Raw genomic sequence first — 7030 nt, forward strand, 5'->3', positions numbered from 1 at the left:
GAATATGATTGCACAGTGTATTTTAAATTCTTTTACAATCAATTTCAATGATATTTGCACAAAAAAGACACACGTGCTTATTTATGATGTATTATGTTTTATAATCATTAGCAAATTGCATAAAATCGGATTCCGGAAAAATACAGGAAAGTACTGGAACATTTAACTTTTAATTTCGTCGCCGCCTTACGTCTTACCCACATCATGCACGCAGGCGCAAGACGTACATCAGCTGAATGACTGCCGTGTATTTTAGCTATAAAGGGGAAAAGTTCTGGGTTTGATGGTGTGAAAATTGATTTGGTAAAAAAGTAATTCGTATTATATGTTATCCTTTATGTAAAATTTTCGGTAATCATGTAGAAATGCACACCATGCACACCTACCATTTTCTTCCTTAATTTGTCAATGAAAACTTCTTGTGGCTATCAGAAATGTCAAGATGGATCATATCTGACGGTTTCATGAAATTTCATAGTCAATTACAGAAGAAAAGTAGCTAATTTTGACTCAAAAGTACGCCGATCGACGGCTGTGTCAGCGTAGCACGATAGATGATCGATTATGTGGAAAAGCGATATAACGATGATAATCGATCGTTGTAGTCTGTGTTACAGCCGCTTGTTTGGTGTTTAACCAAAATAATTACGTCGGCTCGACAGTAAAATGTGGAAGAAAGAAAGTGATCTTGATGCGTCTGTTTTTTATCGTTTTAGTTCATTTTCTCCTGCGTGTGACTGTATGATGAACGGATAATATGTGTAACGTTACAAAACAATAAAAGATATATGAAAAAATGGGAATTAAAATATCCATCATGAGTATTGCACAATAAAATGGATTTTTCAATATTCTATTTCTTTTTAGGTAAAATGAACACTTTATGAGAATTAAGTCCACAATATTAATACATGATTGTATAACATACGTTTTTTGTAATACTATTCTCATTAATTTATTAAATTAGGCCTATGAATTATGTAGATTACTAGAAACAAATCTCCTTTGAATTCAACTTCCTTCTCATCTTCTTTTCTCTTTCTCTCTCCCTCCTAAGTAATATAGCCTAACATTTTTCTTCCACTTTTCCTTCAACCTCATTCTATTCTTCTTCTTCTTCTTCTGATTAAGTCTGCCTCCTTCAATAGACTGAAGATTCTTGCAGACTGGTGCTATTTACATTATAATACAATTTATTTACAGATATTTACAAGTACATAGAAAATTTGACGAAAAAAAACAAACTAGCCACTGTCATCAACAGTTAGACGGTTTTGAAATGATCCCACAAATGATTCCCTTCGACACCATTCAAATTAAATTATTATTATCAACTTTTGTCATGATAAAATCAATACTTGCCACAATTTTTAAAGAAAGGATCAATGTCTTAATCCTGGTATGAATAATCGTATCAATAATTTGAATAGTGATAATCATGATAGTGGCAATGAAAACAAAGAACTGTCACAATAGCTCACTTGCGCCTTCGACTCAGGTGAGCTAACAAGAAATAAAAAATACGAAAAAGAAAGTAGGGGCTACACGTATTGCACGAGTCAAGTTCGATATTGTTAGTAAGCGGCTGATTAGAGACTACCAGAATCGATTATAATCGTTGACATCGTTCTCTGCGAATCGGCGGTGCACTACATTACGTCGCGTCGGAGACTATGTTCGCGACCGACGTACTTTTCAACTCCGATTTCTCATTTTTCTTACCTTTTCGGCTTTCTAATTCCATGAAAACTCTCTGATATGGTTCAATTTAGCATCTTTAATAGCTGCACAAAATTTGATTGACAAACGGCGAAGCGAACGGTAGGTGTGCATTTCTACATGATTACCAAATTTTCAACTTGTCTATGACAAGCTGCATTGTAACGAATCAAACCAAATTAGCGAAAGTGGTTCCAATATATTCAATGTTTTATTTTCATTTTTCTACAGAAATATAAACATCACTTTTTTGGTAACAGAATTGCGGCGTAAAATATGTAACATGAAAAGAATGTACAATAATTGTACCACCTTACAATAATTATACACTAGTTATCATAGAACTCAAGTGATTAGAAGTAACTAAACAGTATGCAAAATTCGAAAAATTGAGGGACCCACTAAAAAGACAAAGCTTGTAGAATGTGGGCCCCTCAGAGAAAAAAAAAAAAAAAACATCAGTTGGGAACAAAGTAAAAGTATGGAAGCCCACTAGAAAGAGAGATCAACAAAAACAGTCAGATATACATACAAATAAACATGAAACTAGACTGGAGTAGGAGTAACAGTACAACGGAGAGTTGACTATGAGACGAGACAAAATGAAGCAAAGCTAACAAAATAGAAAAGAACAGAACAGACAAAAACGTTCTACAGAGACAGCGATCTCGTAAGAAGTATGTCGAGAGAGTGGGAAAAAGTGACGCGAGAAAGAACAGGGTAATAGACATATAATCGGAGAAATACCGTAGCATTATATGAGTAGAATATACAGGAGCTAAAGTATACTTAAGAATCAATACGTGAAAACGTAGGTTCTTAGAAAAGGAGTTATAGCAGCTGGTTAATTCTATTCAGTAGAATTATAAGATTGCAATAAAAAGACTTTCAATTTCCTCTTGAATGAGTATACAGAGGGGGCATTTTTAATATCGGGGTGCATGGAATTCCAATAACTCGGGCCAGTCTAGTTCTTGGCTAAAATCGTACGAAAAAGAGGTAAATGATATTCATTAGAGGGTCGAGTTGGATATTTATGAAATGACTGGTTTTTTAGAAATATGGAATGGAAAACATCAGGAAGAGAGTTATTGTTATACATATACATAAAATGTCCTAAATTGAATAAAAACAAATCTCTAAATTTCAACAACTTATTAGAGGCAAACAGTGCATCTGTATGAGAACGTATGGGAGAATAACAAATGACACGAAAAGCTTTCTTTTGCAAAAGGAAAACTCTATCCAACAAATTTTGGTGCGTGGTGCCCAAGACTAAAACTCCATAATTAAGGTAAGGCAATATCAATGAGGAGTATAACTTAAATAATTATATTTAGGTAAACGCAATTTTAGTTTATTAATAACGCCTATTACGTGAAATTATATTACAAATATAATCGATATGCAATTCCCCCCCCCCAAAAAAAAAACAACAACAAACAAACAAACAAACTCATCTACAATAACACCAAGGAATTTAAAATGTGAAACTCTTTCTATGAATCTGGTCCTGAGAAAGAGATATCAAACTATCGACCAATCTCAATTTTACCTGTATTTTCACAGGTTTTAGATAAAGGCATATGATATATGATAGATTATCAAATTTTTAGACACATGAAATATATTGAGTAAGTCTCGGTACGGTTTCCGAATGTGGCACTCCACATCTTCTGCTTTGATTCAGTTTACTCATCGTGTTATTAATGTATTTGAAAAATAAAGAGATTATGACTGGACTCTTCTTAGATTTTAGCAAAGTATTTTGACACATTAGATCACTCTGTATTAATTGATAAATTGTATATTTATGGTATCAGAGGCATTATATTACAATGGTTTGAAAATTATCCGAAAGATCGTAAGCAATTGGTTGATATTAATAATATACAGTCTGAAATATCTTCTTTAAAATGTGGGGTGCCTCGGGATACTGGGACCACTATTGTTTAAATGACATGTGCAATATATCTCCTGCTTTGGATATTCTTCAATTTGCAGATGACACCAGTATTTTCATTTCTGATACAGATATTCACAGATTAAACATCAAGCTTAATGAAGAAATTGAAAAAAAAAATGATTTGGCTTCAAAGAAACAAACTTGTATTACAGATAAAAAAAGACTAATTTTATTGTTTGTAGTTAACAGGTATAAGACCGTGATGATGTTAAGATTACATTAAAGAATGAGGAGATAAAACGTGTTTCAAGCTTAAAATTTTTAAGGAGTTACCATTGATGAGAAATTATCGTGGAATGAACATATTGGTGTCATCTGCAATAAATCGTCTAAGAGTGCTGGCGTGTTGAATAAGTTAAGATCTTTTCCTAGAAATATATTGTTGATATTGTATTTAGATTCTCTTTGCAACACATATTATTTATTGTATTACGTCATGGGCCAGTACCACAGAAAGAAATATGACGAAAAATATTGTTCAAATTACAAAAACGTGCAATGCAAATTATATTTAATTCCTCATATTATGCCCACACTCAGCCAATTTTTACCTCTTTAAAAGTTCTGAATATTTATGATCAACATATTTTCCAAATTGTATTTTTATGCTTATGTGTTCACACAACCTCCTCCCTACTTCTCTGCAAGAATATTTCACTTTAAATCCGTCCATCCATGATACTCATACAAAACATTCTTCTGATTATCATTTCCCGCCCGTACGTAGGGCCTACATCTATTGGCTGTCTACCTATATGCTCAATTTTTTTTTTCAAAAAAGTTTTCTAAAGAGGCCCTTTGGTGTGGAATGATTTACCATATAAGATAAGAACTATCTCTTCACTAAATCAATTCAAGAAGAGATATCAGTTGTATTAGATTAACATAACTTGCAATGATCTTGTCACATATAAAGCGATGTGCCACATCATAATGTCTATTTGTGTGTGTTTGTGTATTAGTATGCAAATCTGAATAATTTACTTTGTCTACAGGGTCCAACTTTATAAGGCAATCAACTTCCATGGAATTCTTGATTCTGATTGGCTGTTGAGTATTGTTACCATGGTAATTACCATTGGATGTCAAAGTTACCACAATAGTAACTTTTATGCAACAGGCTGCAGGTCCTGCTTAAAGGCATTATTAACCATTTGCAGATGAAGCAAAAACCCAGCTTTCATGTCTAAAAAATAGTTCAAAAATGTGAGTTAAGGACAGAAACAACCAATGTAAAAATTGAATCAGTATGATCAATGTTAAGTATTGTTAAATATACAAAATGTGAACAATAGTTATTATATAAATGTTTCTAAACTAAACCGTCTACGGCATTGTTTAGTGGGGAAAATAGTGATATCTCGTAATGCTTTAGGCTTTATTGCAAAATTGTTCTACGGTAGGATGTTTTGTGATACCACCTGACCTACACATATGCATCAAATATGATATCGTGAACATGTTTTAACTCACTACTCCCAATGTTAAACAGTGTGTAAATACCAAAATTGTAAATCATGTACATGAAACAGTATGAAGTCGCATTGAGCATATATTTTAGAAGTAACAGGCAAACACACAACATTTATATCAAACTCCTATTGTCTTATATTGCAGGTATTGACTTCGTTCTCACTGTCACGTCCGTAGAACTAGTAGAAGGAGATCAAGGAGTAATCCCTTGCGGGATAAACCAGAGGGTATCTGTCGTACTGTGGAGGAAAGTTGGGGCTCCTCCCTGAGTATATCTGGTAATACTCAATCAAATGACGATCCAGGTGAGAAGAGTGGTCTCGGATATGAGGCTGGTTTTTTCAACATTTCAAACGACTTTTCGCCTGGTCATCAATGAAGTGAAGCCAGGAGGACGCAGGCCAGTACGTTTGTACTATTTTCAATTATGCAGCGGCATCTACGTACCAGAGCATAACAAATGTTTCCATACACGAAAAGGTATGAGTGCTGTGTCCTTCCTTAGGTTAACTGTTGAGTCCTTAACAGGAATGGTGTGACAATGTGATTGAGAAAATGTTTTTGTTGTTGTTGTTGTTTGATACCTTTGTAAATAAGTATAAAGTTCACATTCCGCATATTCTCATGACACTTCATTCAATAATTGCTATTATAAGTTAGATGTCAGTATTCCCATTGCCACATGATTTAAGAAGGAAAAGACATAGTAATACTATGGCGTAACAAAGCACGTACATTGCAAGCTCTTCATAGACAAATGTGTTATGTATAATTCATATCAAAACTCTTGGCCAATCGCAATCAATAAATCGGTAATGATTTCTGTAGCCTGCAAGATTGCCTTTAATACCACAATCACATGAATGCTCTGATGTTGTAGTTGTCAATTTATAAAGAGCTGATTATGTGTATTTTTGTGCATTTTTTAACTGACGTTAACTTGATCTTTAATATCAATATAAAATACCTCATGTTTTATTTAGTGTTAATTTCTTCTTAAACTAAATAAAACAATATTAATCATGGGGGTTTTCTTGAGCTCTCTATAACTGCTACAAAAGCCTAAACGACTTTTTTGAAGTAGATAAACATATCCATCTCTCCGGGTATGGAATATGTGCAGTCTGAGTCTGTAGCTTTCTTTTGCCTCTTTCCATATGCTTACTTATGAACATATTATATGATTTCATTACTATCATTGTATTATTATTAACATTTGTTATCATTGTCTTCTTTTTTATTATTATTTTAGAATAATAAAATAAATCATTCAGGAAATAAACAATAAACATAATCACTTGCTTTAAATATTGGCCATAGCAGAGTGCTTTTGTTGTTTTTTGACATAGAACAGGTCTGTCTTACCGTCATCACTTTATATGTACATATACTAACGTATATTATCCCTTTGTATTTACAGGGCTATACCTAAAGAGGTTGCAGCAATTCACCATGTAAAGACAAAATCTGAATACGTTTTGTTTGCTTTAAGATACAAAATTTGTATCTTAAACGTATATTCAATATACGTTTCCAAACAATATTAGAATGACACATTTAGCACAGCGTTCGAAAGACACCTCAACAGTAATGGGGGATCAAGACTTCTTCTCAAAGCTGAAAATGCAACAGAAGGGGGATTATTCAGAATTCAATTATTAAAAAAAAAATCAATTCCGTACAAATGGCTCAATAGGTTGAACCCACCATTACTGCTTGGTAGGGGATTACGCTTGTAAAGTATGACTCCGAGTGAAAAGGTTGAACGATATATCGTGAGAGCCGGTATGATCCAAACGTTACTATATCCGTATACAGAGAGAGGGAGGGGGATAGTTCAAAATTTAATTTCCTACGACACGAAAAAATTTA

This window comes from Diadema setosum, chromosome 6, assembly GCF_964275005.1.
Source record: "Diadema setosum chromosome 6, eeDiaSeto1, whole genome shotgun sequence".
In the NCBI taxonomy this organism is placed as follows: Eukaryota; Metazoa; Echinodermata; class Echinoidea; order Diadematoida; family Diadematidae; genus Diadema; species Diadema setosum.